Here is an 11,167-nt window from a genome sequence, read left to right as displayed (position 1 = left end):
GTGAGGGTATTCAGCCCCAGAGAGGCTAAATGACTTTTTCTCCCAAGATCAAAGTCACACAGCTAGTTAGTGGTAGAGCCTGGATTCAAGCCCAGGAACTCTGCACAGTCCATGCTCTTAATCATTTCACTCTCCAACAACCTTTATTTTTAACAAAGATAGATGTAAATTCCTGTATTTAGACTAAAAAGAAGAAATGGCAAGCAAGAGACACCTGTGTATTTTAAGATATCAAAAATTTGAAGACCATCACCTTTTAAGGACATTGTCAAAATGATGTATCCCCAAGAAGCAAAATTGTGAAGGGTTCAGGGCAACTTACTACCTTGGGCAAGTATAGGAACTAAGGCTTTAATCTAGAGAAAAGAAAAGAAAGTAGTTATATTAAAATATTTAGTATCTATATTATTCATATAGCTAAGGACCTGTCCTTGAAAGGCTGTATTTTGTTTTTTCCAGAGGACAGAATTAGGTGGTTTAATGTAGAATTTGAAAGCATGGACTTTGGAAACAGATTGGATGGGTTCAGATCCTGGTATTACCACTTAACCAGGCACACGAACTTGGGTAATTCTTCTGTGTCTTCTTCCTTAACTGTAAAATGGGGATTATGATGATAATGATAACACTACCAACATCATAGGTTGCTGTGAGGATTAAATGAGTGCCTGACACATGCTAAGCATTATATCAGTTTTATTAACGAGTGGAAGTGATAGGTTGATAGATTCCAGCTTATTCTAAGGAAGAATTTCCTAATAATTATAACTGTTCAAATGAGGAACAGGATGTTCCTCAAACTAGTGCATTCCCTAGCCCTTAGTTGCTAGAATTGCTTAAGCAAAATCTTGAATGAACACTTCTGTCAGCAATCTTGCAGAATTCCTAAATTACAATACAGGTTTACCTAGATGATCTAGAATTCCTGCGTGTTAATTCATAATATGATTACTAGGTTCTCTAAGTAGCTATAACAGTATTTTACAAAAAATGTTTTGTATTTGTTAAATAAATAAATTTATTTATTTATTTATTTATTTTTGGCTGCATTGGGTCTTTGTTGTTGTGCACGGGCTTTCTCCAGTTGCGGCGAGCGGGGGCTACTCTTCGTTGCGGCACGCAGGCTTATTGCGGTGGCTTCTCTTGTTGCAGAGCATGGGCTCTAGGCTTGCGGGCTTCAGTAGTTGTGGCACGCGGGCTCAGTAGTTGTGGCTTGTGGGCTCTAGAGCACAGGCTCAGTAGTTGTGGCGCACGGGCTTAGTTGCTCCGCAGCATGTGGGATCTTCCCGCATCAGGCATCAAACCCATGTCCCCTGCATTGGCAGGCAGATTCTTAACTGCTGCACCACCAGGGAAGTCCCTTTGTATTTGTTTTTGTTTTTAGGAATACACATAAGAATATCTGCAAAGGACTTAAATATCTACAAAGGACTTATTAAATTTTTCCTAAGAATTCTATCGTTTTTGATGCTATCATGAATGCGGGTTTTTTTTCTTGTTTTCTTTTTTAATATTTATTTATTTGGTTGCACTGGGTCTTAGTTGCGGCAGGCGGGCTCCTTAGTTGCGGTATTCAAACTCTTAGTTGCGGCGTGCATGTGGGATCTAGTTCCCTGTCCAGGGATCGAACCCAGGCCCCCTGCACTGGGAGCGTGGAGTCCCATCCACTGCACCACCAGGGAAGTCCCCCAACACAGTTGTTTTCTTAATTTCATTTTTGTTATTAGTATAGAGTATAAAGTTGATTTTTTGTATACTGATCTTGTATCTTACAACCTTGCTAAACATGTAAGTTCTAGTAGTTTGTTTTGGTTTTTGCTGTGTCTGTGTGCGTCTGTGTTTTCCTTATGACTTTCTACAAAGGATCATGTCATCTGCCAAGGAAAGCAGTTTTATTTCTTCCAATCTGGATGCCTTTTGTTTATTTGCCTTTTCACACTGGCTACAACCTCCAGTACAACGTAGAGTAGAGGTGGTGGGAGACTGCGTCCTTACCTTGTTTCTGATCTTAAAGGCAAAGTATTGTCTCACTATTAAATGTGATATTAGCTGTAGGTTTAGATGTCCTTTATCATAAGCTTCTGTAAAAATAAGATTCCTTGGCCTCATCTTTAGACTTAGGGAAGTGTATCTCGGAGAGCTGCAGCCATAGGGAATCTGTACTTCTAGGAAGCAGCTCAGATGACAGCCTTGATGGTGTTTGAGGACCTATACTGCCCGTCGCTTGTCGCGTGCCGTTAGCGGAGCTCCCAATTACACTCCCTGCCTTTCCTGGAAGAATCACTGAAGAAAGAATCTCAATACTCCTACAGTTGGGTGTGGTAAGCAACAAGACTGTCAGTTATAACAGTTTGACATTCTGCAGAATGGCCCTCAAAGAAAAGTGACGAATCTGCTCTCGCGCATTGACCAGAACTATAAACAGCAGTCTGGCGTTTGGGCTCTTTAGGAGTGGAAATGGGTCAAACTCAAGAGGCAAACTTGAGCTATTAAATTTGTTGCCTAGGTGTCGTGTTATGCCCAGTATTAAAAGCTCCTAGGCCTTGAGAATGAAATTATTAGTTTAATCTATAGCTTAATCTAACGATGGCTTAAAACTGCCATGCGGCCTAGCCAGACTACCTAACCACGAAGTGACACTGCTTCTACGCGGAAATAATTTTACACCCCTAAGAAATGAATTACGAGAACATTTTTCCCTATTACCTCAACCGTGAGATCCAATCAGACGCAAAAACGGACCGAAAAAGTGATGCTGGCGCTATTGATTGACGTACATTCCAACCAACCTACAACGGAAGAAGAGCGCGCCTGCGCAAGACGTTATCCAATCCGTACTAGTGTTAGCGGAAGAGGCGGGGGTTGTGGAAACGGCCGCCGCAGGGTTGGCGGACTTGAGAAGGAGCAAAGATGGCGGAGTGAGGTGCGTCGAGGCCACCTGGCCTTTGGGCCAGGGGGAGGGCTGGCCCCCGGGCGCTCGAGTGCTTCTGCTGGCCCGTGCGAGGTAAGCCGAGAAGGCCAAGACAGGGGAACTAGCAGGAGGTGGCGCGGCCCAAGCCGTCCGAAGAACGGAGTGCGCGGAGCCTGCCAGCAGCTGGCACGGGCCTTGGCCAGGCGCGGGTTTCCTTCCGAGCGGCCCCAGGGCGGCAGCCCCGACTTTTGGGCGTGTGTTGCACCACTACTCAGACCCGACCTGCCACTGACCTTCTCAGTGCCTTGCCTTTGGCTGCCTTTGTGCTTTCGGCTTGTTGCCCGATGATTGCATCCACGCTTCTGTATATGTGGCATTCTCTGCGTCGCCCATCGGTTTATCTTTGAAGAATATCTTTGTTTTATTGATTTATTTATGCTCCTCGCCTCACGAACTTCGTGTCCACTGTTTTGCCTGAGGCTCGGGTCTCAATCGAGGCCTGTTGAGGCTCTGAGTATTTTGTGTCCCTGTCCCTGTCCCGTTGACCTTGAGATTTGGTGTAACAGGTTTCCCCCACTTCCTGGGATTTAATTTGAGGCTGTGTATCGTGTACGTTCTCTTGCTTACCTTTATTATAAGCATTCGTTCCCACTCCCATCTCTCAAACTTTTTTAAGATCTGCGAAAGCAGCTTTGTCCTTGTATGACCTGATAGTTGCCTAATGGCGCGTTAATCTCTGCTGACTCTAGGTAGAATTAACCGTAGTTTTCCAGAACTAAAGGAATCAGTGTACAATTTTTATTTATATATATATTTATAGAGAGAATGAGAGTTTGGGGAATTATTATTATAAAGTAATTTGTGTAATGGGGTGGGGTTACAAAGTATACTACTGTCAGGCATTTGTATTCGGTTCTTGTGTAATTTTATGGGGTATCTTTTTTTGTAATTTGGGTTGTTATGACCCCTCATTCGGTCTTTCACTTAAATTGTGGGAAAGGTTTCTGAGTTGGTGAAGCCTGTTTAAAACTGGCACATTAGTTAGGCCCAGTTCGAATGACATGTCCTAATACAAATGAATGTGTCTGGTATGCTTTTTGCTGGCCCTGGATTTAGCAGAGCTGAAAATACCAGGTAAAGAAATACTTCTAAATAAGACCTTACTGTTGCTTTTTTTTTTTTTTTTTTTTTTTTTTTCACACACACACACTGTATTTTATTTTTACAAGAGGTAAATCGACTGACACCAAGCATTGTACATGGATGACCACAACAAAAGCAACAATGATTGCAATTACCAAACATGAAACACACTCATACTATGTCATAGTATTGACATTCAGTCCAGTAATCCTCCACTGTAACAACAGCTCCTTTACTTTGCAGTGAAAATTGATTTGTATATTCTTTGCCTCTGAGTCCTTGTGGAATTTTTTTTTTTTTTTTTTAATTCAGACAGAAAGTCACAAAAATTATACTCATCCTCATCAGTTCACTCAGTCCCATGTAATTAATTTTTTTTTTCATCTTGATCTTTTGTTAGCACTTTTATGAGTTAATCAGTTTTTCATTAGAGTTCTGAAAATGCTTATTCATTCAGTTCAGCAGTACAGTCCGTTACCAGAAACCTGTACTTGTCAGAGTCTTTTCCATGTATTTCTTGAAGATGAAACCCTTTTATAGGAACATATTTGCAAAATCATCAGAGTACACCCAGAACTGTCTGTAAATGACAAAAGACTTAAAAATGACCACGGTTAAAGATTTGATGACAGTTCATAATAATGCAGTTGACAAGAAAATTAGTTATTTCTGAGATATACATTTTAAAGTAATAACTAGGATTATTACTTATAACATTATACCTTTCCATACAAGTACAAATATAAGATTTTTAGAAATTTCATGTAATGTCTGAAACATTTATATTAACATATTTCCATACATATTTCCATACAAATACAAATATGATTTTTAGAAATTTCATGTAATGTCTGAAACATTTATATTAACATATTTCCATACAAATAACCCAATGAAAGTTTTGTATTAGTTGTTTTGTTTGTTTTTTTATACTGCAGGTTCTTATTAGGCATCAGTTTTATACACATCAGTGTATACATGTCAATCCCAATCGCCCAATTCAGCACACCACCATCCCCACCCCACCGCAGTTTTCCCCCCTTGGTGTCCATATGTCCATTCTCTACATCTGTGTCTCAACTTCTGCCCTGCAAACTGGCTCATCTGTACCATTTTTCTAGGTTCCGCATACATGCATTAATATACGATATTTGTTTTTCTCTTTCTGACTTACTTCACTCTGTATGACAGTCTCTAGATCCATCCACGTCTCAACGAATGACTCAATTTCGTTCCTTTTTATGGCTGAGTAATATTCCATTGTATATATGTACCACATCTTCTTTATCCATTCGTCTGTTGATGGGCATTTAGGTTGCTTCCATGACCTGGCTATTGTAAATAGTGCTGCAATGAACATTCGGGTGCATGTGTCTTTTTGAATTACGGTTTTCTCTGGGTATATGCCCAGTAGTGGGATTGCTGGGTCATATGGTAATTCTATTTTTAGTTTTTTAAGGAACCTCCATATTGTTCTCCATAGTGGCTGTATCAATTTACATTCCCACCAACAGTGCAAGAGGGTTCCCTTTTCACCACACCCTCTCCAGCATTTGTTGTTTGTAGATTTTCTGATGATGCCCATTCTAAGAGGAGTGAGGTGATACCTCATTGTAGTTTTGATTTGCATTTCTCTAATAATTAGTGATGTTGAGCATCTTTTCATGTGCTTCGTGGCCATCTGTATGTCTTCTTTGGAGAAATGTCTATTTAGGTCTTCTGCCCATTTTTGGATTGGGGTGTTTGTTTCTTTGATATCGAGCTGAATGAGCTGTTTATATATTTTGGAGATTAATCCTTTGTCCGTTGATTCATTTGCAAATATTTTCTCCCATTCTGAGGGTTGTCTTTTCGTCTTGTTTATGGTTTCCTTTGCTGTGCAAAAGCTTTGAAGTTTCATTAGGTCCCACTTGTTTATTTTTGTTTTTATTTCCATTACTCTAGGAGGTGGATCAAAAAAGATCTTGCTGTGATTTATGTCAAAGAGTGTTCTTCCTATGTTTTCCTCTAAGAGTTTTATAGTGTCCAGTCTTATATTTAGGTCTCTAATCCATTTTGAGTTTATTTTTGTGTATGGTGTTAGGGAGTATTCTAATTTCATTCTTTTACATGTAGCTGTCCAGTTTTCCCAGCACCACTTATTGAAGAGACTGTCTTTTCTCCATTGTATATCTTTGCCTCCTTTGTCATAGATTAGTTGACCATAGGTGCGTGGGTTAATGTCTGGGCTTTCTATCTTGTTCCATTGATCTATGTTTCTGTTTTTGTGCCAGTACCATATTGTCTTGATTACTGTAGCTTTGTAGTATAGTCTGAAGTCAGGGAGTCTGATTCCTCCAGCTCCATTTTTTTGCCTCAAGACTGCTTTGCCTATTCGGGGTCTTTTGTGTCTCCATACAAATTTTAAGATGATTTGTTCTAGCTCCGTAAAAAATGCCATTGGTAATTTGATAGGGATTGCGTTGAATCTGTAGATTGCTTTGGGTAGTATACTCATTTTCACAATGTTGATTCTTCCAATCCAAGAACATGGTATATCTCTCCATCTGTTGGTATCATCTTTAATTTCTTTCATCAGTGTCTTATAGTTTTCTGCATACAGGTCTTTTGTCTCCCTAGGTAGGTTTATTCCTAGGTATTTTATTCTTTTTGTTGCAATGGTAAATGGGAGTGTTTCCATAATTTCTCTTTCAGATTTTTCATCATTAGTGTATAGGAATGCAAGAGATTTCTGTGCACTAATTTTGTATCCTGCAACTTTACCATATTCATTAATTAGCTCTAGCAGTTTTCTGGTGGCAGTTTTAGGATTCTCTATGTATAGTATCATGTCATCCGCAAACAGTGACAGTTTTACTTCTTCTTTTCCAATTTGTATTCCTTTTATTTCTTTTTCTTCTCTGATTGCCGTGGCTAGGACTTCCAAAACTATGTTGAATAATAGTGGTGAGAGTGGACATCCTTGTCTCGTTCCTGATCTTAGAGGAAATGCTTTCAGTTTTTCACCATTGAGAATGATGTTTGCTGTGGGTTTGTCATATATGGCCTTTATTATGTTGAGGTAGGTTCCCTCTATGCCCACTTTCTGGAGAGTTTTTATCAGAAATGGGTGTTGAATTTTGTCAAAAGCTTTTTCTGCATCTATTGAGATGATCATATGGTTTTTATTCTTCAATTTGTTAATATGGTGTATCACATTGATTGATTTGCGTATATTGAAGAATCCTTGCATCCCTGGGATAAATCCCACTTGATCGTGGTGTATGATCCTTTTAATGTGTTGTTGGATTCTGTTTGCTAGTATTTTGTTGAGGATTTTTGCATCTATATTCATCAGTGATATTGGTCTGTAATTTTCTTTTTTTGTAGTGTCTTTGTCTGGTTTTGGTATCAGGGTGATGGTGGCCTCATAGAATGAGTTTGGGAGTGTTCCTTCCTCTGCAATTTTTTGGAAGAGTTTGAGAAGGATGGGTGTTAGCTCTTCTCTAAATGTTTGATAGAATTCACCTGTGAAGCCATCTGGTCCTGGACTTTTGTTTGTTGGAAGATTTTTAATCACAGTTTCAATTTCATTACTTGTGATTGGTCTGTTCATATTTTCTATTTCTTCCTGGTTCAGTCTTGGAAGGTTATACCTTTCTAAGAATTTGTCCATTTCTTCCAGGTTGTCCATTTTATTGGCATAAAGTTGCTTGTAGTAGTCTCTTAGGATGCTTTGTATTTCTGCAGTGTCTGTTGTAACTTCTCCTTTTTCATTTCTGATTTTATTGATTTGAGTCCTCTCCCTCTTTTTCTTGATGAGTCTGGCTAATGGCTTATCAATTTTGTTTATCTTCTCAAAGAACCAACTTTTAGTTTTATTGATCTTTGCTATTGTTTTCTTTGTTTCTATTTCATTTATTTCTGCTCTGATCTTTATGATTTCTTTCCTTCTGCTAACTTTGGGTTTTGTTTGTTCTTCTTTCTCTAGTTTCTTTAAGTGTAAGGTTAGATTGTTTACTTGAGCTTTTTCTTGTTTCTTTAGGTAGGCTTGTATAGCTATAAACTTCCCTCTTAGAACTGCTTTTGCTGCATCCCATAGGTTTTGGGTCGTCGTGTTTTCATTGTCATTTGTCTCTAGGTATTTTTTGATTTCCTCTTTGATTTCTTCAGTGATCTCTTGGTTATTTAGTAACGTATTGTTTAGCCTCCATGTGTTTGTCCTTTTTACGTTTTTTTCCCTGTAATTCATTTCTAATCTCATAGCGTTGTGGTCAGAAAAGATGCTTGATATGATTTCAATTTTCTTAAATTTACTGAGGCTTGATTTGTGACCCAAGATGTGATCTATCTTGGAGAATGTTCCGTGCGCACTTGAGAAGAACGTGTAATCTGCTGTTTTTGGATGGAATGTCCGATATATATCAATTAAATCTATCTGGTCTATTGTGTCATTTAAAGCTTCTGTTTCCTTATTTATTTTCATTTTGGATGATCTGTCCATTGGTGTAAGTGAGGTGTTAAAGTCCCCCACTATTATTGTGTTACTGTCGATTTCCTCTTTTATAGCTGTTAGCAGTTGCCTTATGTATTGAGGTGCTCCTATGTTGGGTGCATATATATTTATAATTGTTATATCTTCTTCTTGGATTGATCCCTGGATCATTATGTAGTGTCCTTCCTTGTCTCTTGTAACATTCTTTATTTTAAAGTCTATTTTATCTGATATGAGTATAGCTACTCCAGCTTTCTTTTGATTTCCATTTGCATGGAATATCTTTTTCCATCCCCTCACTTTCAGTCTGTATGTGTCCCTAGGTCTAAAGTGGGTCTCTTGTAGACAGCATATATATGGGTCTTGTTTTTGTATCCATTCAGCCAGTCTATGTCTTTTGGTTGGGGCATTTAATCCATTCACGTTTAAGGTAATAATCGATATGTATGTTCCTATGACCATTTTCTTAATTGTTTTGGGTTTGTTTTTGTAGGTCCTTTTCTTCTCTTGTGTTTCCCACTTAGAGAAGTTCCTTTAGCATTTGTTGTAGAGCTGGTTTGGTGGTGCTGAATTCTCTTAGCTTTTGCTTGTCTGTAAAGCTTTTGATATCTCCATCAAATCTAAATGAGATCCTTGCCGGGTAGAGTAATCTTGGTTGTAGGTTCTTCCCTTTCATCACTTTAAGTATATCATGCCACTCCCTTCTGGCTTGCAGAGTTTCTGCTGAGAAATCAGCTGTTAACCTTATGGGAGTTCCCTTGTATGTTATTTGTCATCTTTCCCTTGCTGCTTTCAATAATTTTTCTTTGTCTTTAATTTTTGCCACTTTGATTACTATGTGTCTCGGCGTGTTTCTCCTTGGGTTTATCCTGTATGGGACTCTCTGCGCTTCCTGGACTTGGGTGGCTATTTCCTTTCCCATGTTAGGGAAGTTTTCGACTATAATCTCTTCAAATATTTTCTCTGGTCCTTTCTCTCTCTCTTCTCCTTCTGGGACCCCTATAATGCGAATGTTGTTGCGTTTAATGTTGTCCCAGAGGTCTCTTAGGCTGTCTTCATTTCTTTTCATTCTTTTTTCTTTAGTCTGTTCCGCAGCAGTGAATTCCATCATTCTGTCTTCCAGGTCACTTATCCGTTCTTCTGCCTCAGTTATTCTGCTATTGATTCCTTCTAGTGTAGTTTTCATTTCAGTTATTGTATTGGTCATCTCTGTTTGTTTGTTCTTTAATTCTTCTAGGTCTTTGTTAATCATTTCTTGCATCTTCTCAATCTTTGCCTCCATTCTTATTCCGAGGTCCTGGATCATCTTCACTATCATTATTCTGAATTCTTTTTCTGGAAGGTTGCCTATCTCCACTTCATTTAGTTGTTTTTCTGGGGTTTTTTCTTGTTCCTTCATCTGGTACATAGCCCTCTGCCTTTTCATCTTCTCTATCTTTCTGTAACTGTGGTTTTTGGTCCACAGGCTGCAGGATTATAGTTTTTCTTGCTTCTGTTGTCTGCCCTCTGGTGGTTGAGGCTATCTAAGAGGCTTGATGGGAGGCTCTGGTGGTGGGTAGAGCTGACTGTTGCTGTGGCGGTCAGAGCTCAGTAAAACCTTAATCCACTTGACTGTTGATGGGTGGGGCTGGGTTCCCTCCCTGTTGCTGTGGTGGTCAGAGCTCAGTAAAACCTTAATCCACTTGACTGTTGATGGGTGGGGCTGGGTTCCCTCCCTGTTGGCTGTTTTGCCTGAGGCAACCCAACACTGGAGCCTACCCGTGCTCTTTGGTGGGGTTAATGGCAGACTCTGGGAGGGCTCACGCCAAGGAGAACTTCCCAGAACCTCTGCTGCCAGTGTCCTTATCCCCACGGTGAAACAGAGCCACCACTCGCCTCTGCAGGAGACCCCCCAACACCAGCAGGTAGGTCTGGTTCAGTCTCCCCCAGGCTCACTGCTCCTTCCCCTGGGTCCTGATGCACACATTACTTTGTGTGTGCCCTCCAAGAGTGGGATCTCTGTTTCCCCCAGTCCCGTCAAAGTCCTGCAATCCAATTCCCACTAGGCTTCAAAGTCTGATTCTCTAGGAATTCCTCCTCCCGTTGCCTGACCCCCAGGTTGGGAAGCCTGACATGGGGCTCAGAACCTTTACTCCAGTGGGTGGACTTCTGTGGTATAAGTGTTCGCCAGTCTGTGAGTCACCCACCCAGCAGTTATGGGGTTTGATTTTACTCTGATTGCGCCCCTCCTACCGTCTCACTGTGGCTTCTCCTCTGTCCTTGGACGTGGGGTATCCTCCTTGGTGAAGTCCAGGGTCTTCCTGTCAATGATTGTCCAGCAGCCAGTTGTGATTCTGGTGCTCTCGCAAGAGGGAGTGACAGCACGTCCTTCTACTCCGCCATCTTGGTTAATCTCCCTTACTGTTGCTTTTGTCCAGAGTAGTTTTTTCATTTCATCTAGGAGAAGAAAGAAGATACTGGGCAGAGGAAAGGAACAGAACATTCTTCCTTCCTGCCTCACAAGCAGGGGAGTGATCATTTATACTAAAGCAAAGGTCTTTTGAGGGAGAAGAGTGTCCATAGCATCATCAGATTCTCAAAGGGGACAGTGTTTAAAAACTCGAGAACCACTGCTCCAGGAGTTTTGACATCTTTATAAA

At 40.2% G+C, this 11,167-nt stretch overlaps 1 long non-coding RNA gene across 1 annotated transcript in view; it reads left to right on the top strand.

The window, feature by feature from the left end:
- The first annotated feature begins 2,915 nt into the window (after positions 1–2,915).
- LOC132359480 (uncharacterized) overlaps positions 2,916–11,167 on the top strand; it is a 28,079-nt gene continuing 19,827 nt past the window's right edge. Inside the window, exon 1 of the long non-coding RNA XR_009500851.1 lies at positions 2,916–3,004. This is a non-coding gene — a long non-coding RNA (uncharacterized LOC132359480). The remainder of the gene's footprint in view (positions 3,005–11,167) is intronic.

The sequence above is a fragment of the Balaenoptera ricei genome, chromosome 2, assembly GCF_028023285.1.
Source record: "Balaenoptera ricei isolate mBalRic1 chromosome 2, mBalRic1.hap2, whole genome shotgun sequence".
Taxonomy (NCBI): Eukaryota; Metazoa; Chordata; class Mammalia; order Artiodactyla; family Balaenopteridae; genus Balaenoptera; species Balaenoptera ricei.
This window is presented reverse-complemented; position numbering and strand designations above follow the sequence as displayed.